The 14,836-nt window shown below is 38.2% G+C and overlaps 1 protein-coding gene across 1 annotated transcript in view; it reads left to right on the forward strand.

Annotated features, from left to right (window-relative positions):
• The window catches only part of LOC308064570 (vesicular inhibitory amino acid transporter-like), a gene marked incomplete at its 5' end in the record, with an annotated part of 35,848 nt that extends 27,037 nt beyond the window's left edge, over window positions 1-8,811 (forward strand). Inside the window, one exon of the mRNA XM_080389205.1 lies at window positions 1-8,811. This exon is cut by the window's left edge and continues 27,037 nt beyond it.
• Window positions 8,812-14,836: the final 6,025 nt, after the last annotated feature.

Consider the following 14,836-nt stretch of genomic DNA (forward strand, 5'->3'; position numbering starts at 1 on the left):
GTTATTGACTAAAAGATGCCAGCCTTAGTTTATTTTAAATTACTCCAGTTCCAGGAACCTCCAGCAACAGGGATATGGCTGTACATAGATAGGTATGTGTGTTTGTAGAGGAGGAAACATTGCGTTAAAGCAGGCTGTCTCCTACTACAGTGTACCTTAATGCTCAGGAGTGTATAAAACAGAGCCCTGTTCCTAATGGCTTTATCCACAAAAAAAAAACCAAAAAAACAACAAACAAACAAACAAATCTAATCACTTTGTGTTGATTGCTTGCTCCGGACACCAAAACTCCCTCTAAAAAGAAGCAATTAAAGTTTTCGATTTTTGTGTTTCCTGTCAAGGCACCAAGGGAGGAGGTGAGTGAGGTTTGGGACTGCAAATACCTTGAACTGTCTCAAAGCTTGTTACATAGGAAGTGAGGCAATTCACAGGGCAGAATACTTTGTACCTCCTGGCAGCTCTATCTTTCCTTGTTTAAAACTGCCTTGTTTGCAAAAGGGCTACGCATGGGTGTACATGAAAGCAGCCAAAGCTGTTGTTCACAAGGTTCCCTAAATACATTAACCTTGTCTTGGAATGGGGCAGGGATTTAGTTTAATGGTTACAGCAGGGGCAATGAGATTCTTGAATTGAACTGTAGCTTACATCAATATTTAACTTTGAGGAAGGCTAGAATTCAAAGAGCTATTGTTTTTTTCCCCTTGGTTTAATTGGTATCATCCTCCTCTCCCAAGATATTTGAAGGTTGTAAAGAGAAATATTTAGATCCCTCTTTCCATATTCATTGAATATACTGATATTATATTTTATTAAAGAATCTCAAATAGCTTACAACCCACTCTTAATAACCCTATGCATTACAAGCTTCTGTTTCCTCAAGCTACAGACAAATCCTATTACAGGGAGTAGATTAAACTGGGCCTTGACAGATCTTTGCAATTCACTGACAAAAAAGGACAAGTTGTCTTACTAATAAGACGACATCATGATCACACTAATATTATGCATCTCAGTGCTCTCAGATGCAAAAACTTTTATGCACACATCCTCTAGCAGGCACATTACCCAAATAACACTGAAGCAATTTTCTTTTAACAATAAGCTAAACTATCTGGTAGAAAGAATTAGTTCAGATTCACATTGTGCGAACGAGCCATCAGTCAACAACTGCATGCTTGATCATGCCCTCTGGCTCCACATCCACAAGGGACCTAGCTCATCCAGATTTGCTTCTGCCACTGTGAATTATGTGTATGCTTTTGTGTACAAACACGAGCCTGGAACAGAGGGCAGAGCCAGGGCTGAAGGCAGAGAGCACAAAGGAGCATTTTGTTCGACTTTCTCTTAGGCTTCACAGTGTAGCAGACGATGGACCTCGAGTTATGAATGCAAGGGAAAAGGATCACAGTGCATAGAAAAACAGTTGTATCCCTTTAAAATGCCCTGAGCTCTCTAATAATCCCAAATACACAGCCATATTTTTAATCAACAGAAACTAGCCTGAGTGGTCAGGTGCTTGTAATCAGATTTTAAAAGGGGCCATGTGATTTTTTCACATTATTTTGATGAGTGAAAGGATAAAGGAAACTGGTGGCACCACCAACAGAGTAGCAGACCAGCATTCAAGACTACAGCCTGAGAAGAATATGCCCTCCAGCAGCAGCCATGTTATCCAGGATTTCCCACTCTTGGAGAACACCCATGATGATTAGTAATCCTAGATTCCTTGGATACTGCTGCAGAAAAGTTTATAAAACCATAAACAGCATGTACTGAACTGGGAAACTGGAACTCTTACTGTTTCCCCAAAGACAGATTTATCAACAGACTTACTAAAAAATACCTGGAAATTATTCTTGCTCTGTTTCTTGGTAAAGGTAGCTTACAACAAAACCTTAAATGTTATGCCGTCCAAGAGAAAGTAACAGAATAGATCAATCACAAGTGGTTGCCTGGAAGAGGGAATTTAAAATCTTGCCCAGGCTTGTTTAAGTACAGTCTTAAGATGGATGTTCTTCAAGGAGAAATGTGACCACAAGGCTAACCGTGGTTAGACACTGCTGCACAGCCTGCATGGGAAAGAAAGGGTCTTAGACAGCAAACGTGACCATGGTTCATGGGTATCTTGAATGCTTACAATAGATTACTTCAGCATTATACCAGACAAAACTGGCACTGTCCCTTTCGTTCACATAGAGATCTGTTCCTAGAGAAAACATGAAGAGATAAGCACAGTACTGGATATTATTTGTGTATTTTTTATGTACTCAACCTACAGTATACTTGCCAAAATAGATCCATGATGCCACTAAAGAAATGTAGAACCCAGTAGCTATTGCATGTGACCTAAACTCTTCAGAGTGTTTGGTACAGACACGCAATATCTGCATATTCTCCCGAATACTATTTCTATACTAATAAACTGTTGTCCACAAAAATGTTATAATGCATTTCTCAGCTTTGTAAGCAGACCATGCATATTTTCCAGTAACCTTTAAGCACATTTAAGTTTTTGTATTGTTTTGTATTAAAGGTTGTGTTTATCTTCAAGGATTTGGTGACACCACCATCCAGCAAAGCACAGAAGTAATAAAGCACTAGTTTTCTGTGATCTGTCAGTTATAGTCATGCAGTATAGAGGGATCAACTAGTATGTTTCTGATAGTTTGTAAAATAGCTTATTCACTGTAAATAGTTATTCACTGTGTTTCACAAACTCTCAGAAACCAGACAAAGCACAGCAAGGTCACTGCATGTTTGTCCAGTGTTTGTAAATAACATCTTCTGAGATACCACGTCAGACTTTCTTCATGTCGCTGTCAACTCTATAAGGCATAAAAATCACACAGATGGAGTTATGGCAGTCAGGGATTATGGCTGGATGGAAATCAAAGACCCAGCAATGAACTCTCTCCATCGGTATAAGCCCCTTCCTTTGGAGAGATTAGAGACGTTATAGGTCTCAGGTACTTTTTCCCTGGAGTCCACAGGATGGTAGTGAAACCTCCAATTTCCAGACAGTCTGAATATGCAGCTGAAAGAAGAATCTCCTCCTTAATGACCAACAGCAAGTTTAAAAGTGTCTATTAATGTATCTACTGCTGTGTCTTTATTTTTGTAGAGTTACAAAATGGTACAGCGGTCATAACACTCTTTCTTTACATGCTACAGTGTAGACTGTGCAATAAAGACAGAATAGACTGCCTCAGGATAAATACGTTTTGAAAGAGAAAAAAGAATTTTTTTAAAAATCAACATATATAAAATTAACCTTTTACCATGTTCAGCAGTTAGGGCTCAATCTCCACACAGGAGTATAGATCATTTTTTTCTGTTCCTTTTGATAGCTATTTGTTTTGCCATTGCAACAGACTGGCAGAAAAATGGTCACGCTCAGGTGCTAGTTCAATAAAATTTGGGGCAGATATATAAATCTGAGACATATATATGCAGCAGCATAGGATCCTGTTGCCAGATCCATTTAGTTGTATTCCAGTTCATCATGTTTTGTCAAGTATAATTTTGTTTACTAATTAAAAGTGATAATATTTTAGATTAGTTATTCTCCTCCTGATGCTCATCATACCAGTGTAGCACTGACTAGAGTTTTGTCCAATGTTTTTTTGTCCATGATCTTCCTGTACATTTTTTTTTTTTTGATAAAACATAGTAGGACAAAAAAAGAATGCATAAAAAGTCAGGAATTCAAAGTTATGGTTCCCATGGCAACATTAAGTCCCTCATGTTGCGTTGTACATGCACTAAAAATAAACATGTAATGAAGTACCATATTTTGTATGTCAAGGGGAGCAAGTGACTGCGACTTTAATTTTACTTGCATGAGTTTCATAGATTTAAGTTCTCAGCCCCAATATTGCAGGAATGTGGTTTTACACTGACAGAGATGTAACGCCCAGCATCTATTTACAGCAAGTACATACAGTCTGCCGGATGGGCAGCACTGATTTACACCAGCTGAGCTTGGGGCCATCTGTGTGTATACATTTGGGGGTGCACTGAGTCTGTGGAGGGGTGGGAACAGCATGTTCCTGTGTGCTGCACAGACATGCTGGGGGGTTCCCTTACAGCTTCAGCAGTGCCAGAAAGAGGGGGCAGGGGCACCACAGACCTTACCCAACCTGTTATTGGCATCTCATCACAAATACCAGCAGGAACAGCAATAAACTGATATGCCATCCTGCTTTTCTCTACAATTTGCAGACCATTCCTTGGCAATCTGAACATTTTTCTATACGGAAAAGTATTTTTTTAAAAAAATTCCACGTAAATCGAAAGCTAAAGCGACTGGGAGTGCAAAATAAGGAACAGCAGCACAAGCAAAGAGCTCCCTTTCATATTAGGAAATGAAGTATTTTGTAAATACTTCTGTTCTTCAAAGGAATGTAAATGCAATCAAGAACTTGTAGGTGCAGATAAATCTGCTTCTAAGCTATTTTTCCCCTCCAGAGAATGTGAAAACCAGAACTCAAAGTACATAAGCAGTTCCAAAATTTCTTTGATCTGAAGGTCTCCTCAAAACCAACTGGGCAACTGGTGTTCAGTCACTAAGACATTTCCTTTTACCTCCAGACCTGTTTGTACGTGATTGGTGTCCTTCGTCCTAGACCATCTCATCTTCGAAGGAGGGATTATTTTCTCCTGCACTGAGCATGCAGCATGAAACACCACATGGCTGTAACTCATGATCAGGCTGCAATACTACTAATGCATCCCATAAGCCACAATAATACAGTTTTGTTCGACCTGTAGTTACTAAATTAATAATATCCCCTACATAGCTCAATTTAAAACAAATGGATATCTGATGGGTAACTGTGGCACAAGATGAGTTTAGCTAAAAAACAAATAACTCTTGGGTTTGAGGACAGTTTTTGGTTGGTTGGTTGGTTTGTTTCAAATGATCCTAAAAACCAGCATTCAAAGAAAGACATACAAATATGCATGGCGTAAATGCTTGCAGTAAGGATCACAGGCAACAGGCAGAAAAGCTGGTTATGTTTGATTCTGGAAGAGGACAGAGGCAATAGCTCTATTACTGCACCTTTTCCTGCGTTTTGGAAGGAGAAAATCCAGATGTACCCCTAACTTCCCTAATACTTACATAATGAAATTAGTTTAATGTAATGACTGTGTCTTAAAAATATGATTTCAGTTCTATAAGTTAAAAAGTTTCTGAAACATTTTCATATGAATGGTATGATGTTTGTATGTTTAGTAAGTTGTGATTTACTAAATACTGTAATGTGTGAAATTTAAATGCAGGAAATCTTTGCTCTGAGTCATCAGAAAAGAGAACTGACATTGGAGTCACCCATCAGTGGGTGCTTGTGCTAATGATGGTGGGAGATCCTCTCTCAAAATGTGTTGAGGTGGCACACTTGTGAAACAATACATTTCAACAGAAAAAAAGTAATGTTGAAATGCTGTGACCAGCTCAATTGAAGAACCGTGACATCCACTTCTACGGTAATTCTAAAACTACTCCTTATACGGTAATCCTTATCATAAAAACTTGAATTCTGGAAAGTTCGTGACTTTTCACAATCTTTGTCATTTAATTTATTTAACTTAAGTGTATTATCCCTTCCATGAAACCACAGAATTCTCTGATCAGTTTTATATGACAGTAAAAACTGAGCGAGGACAGGAATGCCAGGAGCATACGTCTATGTCATCTAAACCTATGGGGTCAAAAATTTCGTTTGTTTCATGGAAAGCACACACCAAATACTTAGTACAGTGTCACTTTATACAGCGAACTTTACTGATACATCTGAGGTCTTACTGATGATTGGCATAAGTTTTCAGAAAAAACAATGCTAGAACTGGCCCCTCTGGAGTGCATACCTCAGGTGAACTAAGATGTAGAAACATATTTTTCTTTTTCCAAAGAGAAAACTGTAATGGCAGCTGGATGGCAGAGCTGTTTCACACAGATGTTGTTGAAGGCAGGGTTTGCATCCTAGCTGCAAATCAACATATGGTATACTGACTACAATTTTATTTTTTGATCTTTACTGCTACTGACTAATGTTATTTAATACTGGCTATTGCAAGACTGAAAGAGGAACAAACCAGAAAGTATTCCACCACCACAACTACCGTGTAAGACACAGATATACATTCACTTTCAAATGGTTGAATTATTTTAAGACACCTCCTGGCACCCTACAGAACTGGTGCCATGGATCAAGGGGACATGCCTCACCTGCTTCCCTGCAAACTGGGTCTGCTTCAGGTGACTATGAGATAAGACTTACCTGGATGCCTTTGGGCCGCAGTGAAGTAGAGAATGCAGTTATTTTCTGTTAGTGTTTGGCAGTGGGTAGCGAGAAGTGGTGTTATCTTTCTGCTCCAGTTAGGTATGTCCTGACAGAGGTCCATGCAAGCAGCCACTTACGGAGAGTAAAACTCAAAAAACACAAGAATGTTTTGTGTTTATCTGTCAGATTTTTTTAACTGTATGACCTCTATCAGGCTAACTGTAGGTGTAAATGCAGTGTAATTAAATGCATTTTAACACTTCTCACCTAATACTTTTACTTCCTCTAGAACAAGGATATCACCAGTTGGAGGGATGGAGGGAACTTGAACATAAAAGCCTATGCAGTCAGGATGTTTCTGTCAGTGCAAACACTTGACACAGAGACAGGTTTCTGACAGGACTAATCAGTCTGAACTTGGCTTGCAATTCCCTTGATTAACCATAGACAAAATGACATCTTAACAAACTCTTTGCACGGTTCTTTGGAAGGGCAATTCTCTACCCAGTGCTCCCCCACCACTACAGCATACGCATCAGCTATAGGGCATTCCTGCTGTCCCTGTGTCCTGTTCTGCTCTTAAGTACTCTGTCACAACAGGTCTTTTCAATCTTTTGACTTCCTGGTTATCCCACATGAAATTCTCCAGGCCTTTCCCCTTGGAAATTATCTCATTTGTCTCTTCTTTGCACCCAGGCCCTCAGTCCTTACTGGCCATCCAGCTCCACAGCAGAAAAAAAGCGAAAACCCGCAGGCTGACACTCTGCCCTCATCTTCCTGCAGCCTTTCCAACTTCTGCTGTTTGCTGCCATTTCATTTTCTTCCATCCCTCTGGAAAATCTGGTAAGCCTTTTTTGTTTCTTCCAGCTCTCATTTTTTTATGGCGTCCTATCTATTCAGATAGAACATCCTTTAGAAGACTCTTGCAAACAACTCAGTCTCTTACTCCCAAGTTCCTTACAATTCCTAGTAAGAAAATGAGTGCATTAGAGCATATACTTATCAATTCACTGATGCCTGTGCACTTTTAATTCTTTTGTACATTTAATTCTTTCTTTCTGTATATCTAACCGTCTCTTTTCTCTGTAGTTCTTAAGGAATACCTCATTTTTTGAGAGATCTGTACCAAGGACTACTTATTCTAGTTCAGATCAGCTGATGCTTGCTAATTACTTAAGGGTAAGTGATCATGTAAGAAACACTTGGAAAGAGGCAGAGATGAACTACTGGACCCCAAATGAATATTTCAGAATATTACAATTAAGCAATGTACATTTGTGACATATCAATCCTAGTAATTATGTAAGTGCCAAAGTTAGATCCTTTTACATAAAAAGGACTAATACAAATGTTACACGTTTTTCATTTCAAAATAGTTGAGGAAATACATGTTCTTTGCACCACATACAAATAATGAGAAACCTCTAAAGGAAGAGATAAGTGGCAGAATCAAAGTTTCTGTATTGAGAATTAGCTGCTGTTACAGAGATTCAGACTGGAGTAATAAGGTCATTAATGCTATCTTTCTTCAGTTTCTATGCTTTGTGGGTTCGTGTTTTCATACAGATTTGCACAGTAGCCAGGACCAGTGGGTGCTTCTACAAAACAGTTTACTATTCATAATGGATACCTGAGGGGAGGGCAATGTAGAGAGAAGAAATTATAAACAACTCATGCATCTAATATGTTGACTATTAATTAGCATGAGTGATTCATACAGTGCTATATCCAGACAGAAAACCAGGCTGAAAGATGAAGGGGCAATTTAGAAAAAGACTCTGACTTGCACAGTTATCAGCTGCAGTATCTGAGACCTCAAATAATGGACTAATTACAGCCCATCTGAAAGGTGTCAGGGCCTTATCCTCTATGGGAAGTATTAATGGAAAATTACTTCATTTTCAAAACCAATAAACCCATCTGCAGGTTCCATATCAGCTCCTGCCAGACATATATCTTTTTACACATGGGTGGTCTGTCACATAATGATTGACTCAATCTTGACAGGAAAAGGGATAGAAAAATTATCACTTTGTGCAGATATGACCACTTCTAACTTTGCCAGGTGAGGCAGTCAGGATTGCCCAACACCAACCTAATTACAGAAGATAATATTTTCTTCAGTTCTTCCATTTTTATAAGCACCAGTTGACACATCTACCCTCCCTGTGTTAACTAATCCCCTCTCAGATTATGACTTCTCCCATATTTTGTCCATTGGGACCCACCATATAGGTAACACTTTTATTCAGTAGTACTAAATGCTACTGAGTATTCCTTTGCATAGCAAAGCAGTGCTGAGTAGCACTTTGCTACACAAATGCAGCTACTTGTAGCTTAAGGTACTTGTCATTGTAAGCAAGTACATCACATTTCTGCCCTTTTACTAAGGTGATATGTATGATCAAAGACAAATGAAATACTGTTCTGCCAGGATACTAGCACCCTGGATTATAAGCAGAAATAGTGATGCACAGGTGGTTTGAATACAAAGATGTGAGCAAGCTTAAAAATAAAAATAAAAATAATATATATATATTTGCCCAGGATTAGCATGTTGAAAACAGTTACCAAGGCTGACAGTCCATAGGACCTTGGGATGCAATCCAATTCTGAAGTGAGTCACTAGGGTATTCAAATATCCTCAGACAATAAGTTGATTGCATTCTTCCTCCCCTCCCACAAAGGCTGGCCGTTCACCATTTGATCAAGGCATTCGATACAGTGGTGTAGCTGGTCACTATGACTAAACTTGCTCAACCTTGATTCTGTTGTGAAGGAATTCATGCCTTGTGAATACAGAATTCATCGGAAACCAAAAGCAGGAGGTGCTGCTACCCTGAACGGCTCCAGTGCTTAGTCACGTGTATTTATTTACAAAACAGATGCTTTCCAAAAGGAAGGTACAAGAAGGAATACAACTAGTTACCAGATCAGTCTCTAGGCTATGTTTTAAAATACCTTTCAGTGCACCTGAATGTCACTGAAGCTGGAAAAAAATAATAAATCAACGACTACAGCCTCACTTGAATAGTAAAGAGCCGTCAGATGTGGAAACTGAATATTCAGTAACTACTAAGCAGAAACAGTAAGTCTCTCAGTGTGGGACGTTTTTTTGTTTGTGTTAATTATACTAATTAGAATTAGAACTTCCACCACTCCAATTTCGTGCAGCTGTGTGGTGCTAGCTATTGTTAGCACTCATGGAAAATACTCCAACAGAGGGCACCAAGAAAATTACGAACACCCACACAATCCTGTCACATTGGAAAGACTGCAGACAGCATAACTAATAAAGTTATTGTGCTATTTTGAAAGAATAATAGCATGTTTGAAGAGACCATATTAACCCTGTTGTAAAGTATTGATTGCACTCTGTAGTAAAGGAAATGAAACAACAAAGACATAGTGTTTTAATTCTTTTCCTGTTTGCTCTTGCTAGTTTTACTCTGTTTCAATTTACACCTATGTTTGAGAATACAGAAAATGTATCACCTATGGTTCACAAAGACAGTTTTATTTTCATAGACACTCTTTCAGCAGCTTGATGTTCTTGAGATTGTACTGCTTGCTATTCAAGCAATCGGTTGTGAATATGAAAGAAATCCCCATGTAAAACTGCTTGAATCTTGTTTGTCAGGTTTATTTCTGTGTTAAAAAAATAATTGACAAAAATGTCAAATGATGTCACCTGACTGGCTCTGGATATTTCAGTTTAAACATGTTACCAAAAAAAAAGGTATAATTATCATTTCAGTCTCTAAGGAAATGCTTTAATTCCATACCAGTGCATTACAAACAAGCAAAACAAGTAGTGTGTCTTTGTTAACAATTTGCTGTTGTTTTGAAAGCACATCTGTGTGTGTACATCTAACAATACAATGCCACTGTATAAAGCTGTTCTAGATGAGGCTGAGGCAAATATTTACTAAGATTTTAAGATTTAACATTTTCACAGCATTTAAAGTACTCCTAAATAATCCAAAAAAGTCCACTCACGAAAGTAATCGGTCTCAGTTAGTTCTACTAGATTAGTTGAAACTTGATTAAAGCTGTCTTCTTATTCTGTGCTAAACTGTAAGTTTAAAGGCAAGAGGACAGCTGAATTAGTAGAGAATGATGGACGTTTCAAGCATCATCTTTTATACACACCAATACATAAAAATCAGTTATCACTCTTTTCTATTGTAAATGAACATAATTTGTAATCATTCTCTAAGGTGATCTAGTATATATAAAATCACTTCACCTTTTTTTTTTTTTTTCTCAAATACTGCTTTTAAGAGCATGAATCCTGTAACTGCATTTCCTTCCTTTTCTATGAGAGTATCTGTAAAGACATTTGGCATCTCATCAGCAAAAACAGCAGATGGAGAAAGGCCTTCCTACGTGCTCTGTCAAGGGAATTGCAAGTTTAGGTGGGGTTTTAATAGACATCAAGGATTTAGTGACATGCCAAAAATTGCATGCCTTTACTGTACCTATTATTTGTGCCTTTCTCTTTTAATAGAAATGAAAACAATTACTGTGCAGAAAAGGTTTAGCTTCTCTTTGGGAGTATCATACCATATGGTATGGGGGATGTATAGCTGACAATATGAGGTACATACACTTCAGATGATGCTAGTTGAACTAAATTTATGTTGCAAATTGTAACTGAACTGATAGAGAAGTTTACAAATAGCAAAAAGCTTCATATGCTAATAGCAATTTTAAAAAGACATAAAAATACTTGTTACTGACTTTGACTTTATATAAAAATGGCCTTGGGGACCAAAGAACATTTCAGCAGACAACTAAGCACTGTAATTATAAGAATGAAAATCAACAGAGTTTTTCCACATAACAGTACTGTTATCACATGATAGCACATGAAATGGCAAACAGAGCAAATATTTTTCTCGGTTACTGAGAAAAGAGATTTTCGTGGTAGGATGTGATGTTAATAGATGAGGCATGAAGATATTTATACTGGCCATTCACGTAGGAAAAAAAATTGGTAGGAGAACAAACTCATAGTCTGTGTCTTGCATAGTTCTCAGGGAACCATTAAGAAAAGCTGTATCTGATGAGTTAAATCCTCAGCAAAACCAAAAAATAAACCCCCAGCTATCCTGAATTTGCGCTTTTTGTGAGTAACTAAATGTGCTCCCAGAAAGCTCCTTAATATTCTCAAAATCCTGGAGTACATGAAAGCAGTGTCAAAATTCTCTGTCAGGCATATATGTGAAATGTCTGGGCTTGCACAGATTCTAGAGCTGGATGAAAAGATTTTGTAAAGGTCCTTCGACAGCCCAAACTGTTTCAATCTTTCATGGTATGAGTTCCCTCCTTGTCTTGGGGGACAGAGGGAATGGTCATCATGCTCTAGAATTCAGTGTGGAAATACAGAAATAACAGCTCAGCATTAGGTAGACCTTCATTGAAACAGAGAATATTCACATCCTTGCAGCAAACGTTATTTGTAGAACATGGGAAAAAAAGAGAAAAAAAGGTTGACATAAGATTTGGGGACTTTGGGAACAGAAGAGCATTGAAATATTAGTTACAGTGTTATAAAAGCACAGGGGAGTTGTACCAAGAACACTGCAGCTGCAGCAAGATCGCTTGAATCAGGTTTCAGACAGCTCAGTATCTGGGTGCACAGGGGAGAAACATGAGCTATTAATTGCAATATTAATCATATACTGCCACCGTAGCAGTGCAAGGTAGCACTTCACTGCATGATCACAAAGACCAAATGTCCCCTCAGTAATTTCTGCAGCTGCTGAATTCCTTGCACCAGGCCTCTACAGAACCTTATTTTCATGAGGGGAAAAAAAAAGTAAAAAAAGCGTATTTCACTTGGGCTGCCTGAGCAGATCCCTGACCAAAATTCATTACAGTCACATAATGTTAAATTCACTTTCTGAGTACTAAACACTGGGCCCAGGACATGAAGAAAGACCCTGAGGATTTTCTTTGGTCACCTTTCCTCTGCGTGTTTTTTCCACGTTGACTTTTTTTTTCTCTTTGATCATAAAAGTATTCCTGCCCCAATCTCATCCTCTCCCTCACCAACACCTGCTGTCTTGAGACAGCCGTATGCCCAGCCAATGTGCTCCTTTTCCTATCGCCACCACAGAATGCTGGTTTAATTTTGGCTTCCTTGAAACAGGAATGTGCCAAGAAACCAATCATTAACAATATCTCCTCATTTACATCTCCAGTGTACCACTTCCCAAAATGGTACTAAAGCATTTTACAACCTATAATCCTCCTAGTCTGCATCTGTGAAAATCTCTTCCAGTAATCAGTGTGCAAATAACCGCCCATTCACTATGTTATTCACTGTCACATGCTCAGGATGCTCCCCTAGCTATGCTGTCTGAACTCACTGAATTTTATAGTCACGCAAGAAGAGTCATAAAAACCTCATGGCGTATCCCCATCAGTTTCAAAGAGGCACCAAAGCACTGGAATGAATATGATCAGCCCCATATATCATCAGCTAAGATCCCTTTCCCCAGTCAAACAAATGCAAAATATAACCTCTTTTTCTTTTTCTTCCAAGCGAGGAGCATTCAGATAGCTGGAAGGCTCAGATGATTTGAAACAAGACATTAAGGCATTTATCTATGAAACACAGTTCAAATTCAGACCAGTTCAGTCTTAAATGAAAGTCACTACCATGTGATGACTGCTCAATGGAAGCCGATGTTCTCAGATGTCCAGATCACAGAAACTGCCATCACAATGGTGGGTAGCATTGGCAAAGACAAAGGACTGTGTAGCCTGTATAACTAAAATAACCTCTAGTGTCCTGAATATTTCCCTGGCCACGTACATCGAGGCTGAAATACATTGGCAGGGTAGCTCATGGAAAGTTGCATTTTTAGTAGTTGCGCTGTATCTGTACTGGGGATAAACAGAGGGCTTTCAGTCTCCCAGGGCTGTCAATCTGTCATCTTACACACACACAGAGAACAGGTTTTGCCTTTTAAAAGAAAGAACACTGTGAACAGAAACTCATCATTAATCAAGGCTTATTTCTCCCTGTGATAAAAAAAAAAAAAAAAAAAAAAAAAAAAAAAAGCAGAGTCAAGTCACCGTCTCCACATTTGGAACTCTATTCCACTTCACAAGCTGTGGATAAAGAATATAAAGTAGAATCCAAAAATTTGTCCTTAGAGAAAGGAAAAAAACACACTTCGGTCTCTGTGTGGGATATGCTGGTCTGTGGAAGTTGAATAAACTGGTACAATACACAGTGCTATGTATGACTCACAGTGCTGGATGGAAGAGCATTGTATGCTATCCATCAAACATTTGCTTCAAGACAATCCTTAAAACTTTGAACACAGCAGGATGAGAAGATCACAAACCTCTCTGGAATCCATGCATGCTGCTAGGCACTCTACCTGCCTTGTAGCAACCATGGTTATGAAAACGCCTTCATGTGCTAACCTGAAATAAATTAATGAGACGGCTTATAATTTATGACTGGATTGGTAGGCTTCAACTTTGTGATCCCAAAGACTTGCTGGAGTACTCTTTGTTAGCATAAGCCAACAGAATAACCTATCTTCTCCCGGTGTTAGAAATGCAGATTTCCTTGTAAATCAGGGATGACTCAAATCCCTGAGAGCTGAATGATTAAAGAATCACAGAAAAAATAATTTTAACTTAAATGCTTGCTTACAATATATTTTTAATAATTTTATTACTGACAACCCCCTCTGAGATTTATAGTATATAGATAAAATAATAATCAGTATAGCCAAAAGTAAAAATTAATTTAGGGAGTTATTGTCAAGAACAATTTTCGGAACTTAAAGCTTGACACATTTTCAAAATTAAGTTGATTAGTCATTGAAATCCATTGCGAGGCAAAGTGTTGAGTAAAGACTTAGACTCTTCAAAAATAAAGACTGAATGAATTTTCAGACCTTTGATTTAGTTCAGCACAAGTGTGGTCACTTTACAGATGGTATTGTTGGATGAGACTTACTGACCATGTTATACAGAAAGCCAACAAACGATCCCTTCTAGTAGCCTTAAAAGCAAAATCTTGACATCTCATCAATTTTTATGGGTACTTTGTATTTTTATCAGTTTGAGTGTTTTGGTATACATTTTTCTCTTCCAAATGGTTTGAAAACACCCTCAGAATGTGGGTGGGTGGGGGAGGGTAAATATGAGATCTAACCCAATCTAGCAAGCCGTTATCATCAGGCATGATGAATGAGCCTCTGATTTCAGTGGAACTATTCACAGTACCACGTGGAAAGCCAGTGTTGCTGGACAGGGCTCTCATTGATTATATAAAGAAAACAACCAAATAACTAGACCTGAAGTGCTTATAAATGCATCATGTGCGCACACTGAAAAATCAGGGGAACACATACTCTTTAATCTCTCAGGTACAATAATTTGTAGATTGTAACTTGTAACCTCAAGTGTAAAAATGTATGCAGCAGTGAGAATTTAAGCAGACTATACTCCTTATTAAATGAAATATTTAGCAATTTAGAATTAACAATTCTAATCATAAATGCCAGGCAACCACTTTT

This window comes from Falco punctatus, assembly GCF_963210335.1.
Source record: "Falco punctatus genome assembly, chromosome: 5".
NCBI lineage: Eukaryota > Metazoa > Chordata > Aves > Falconiformes > Falconidae > Falco > Falco punctatus.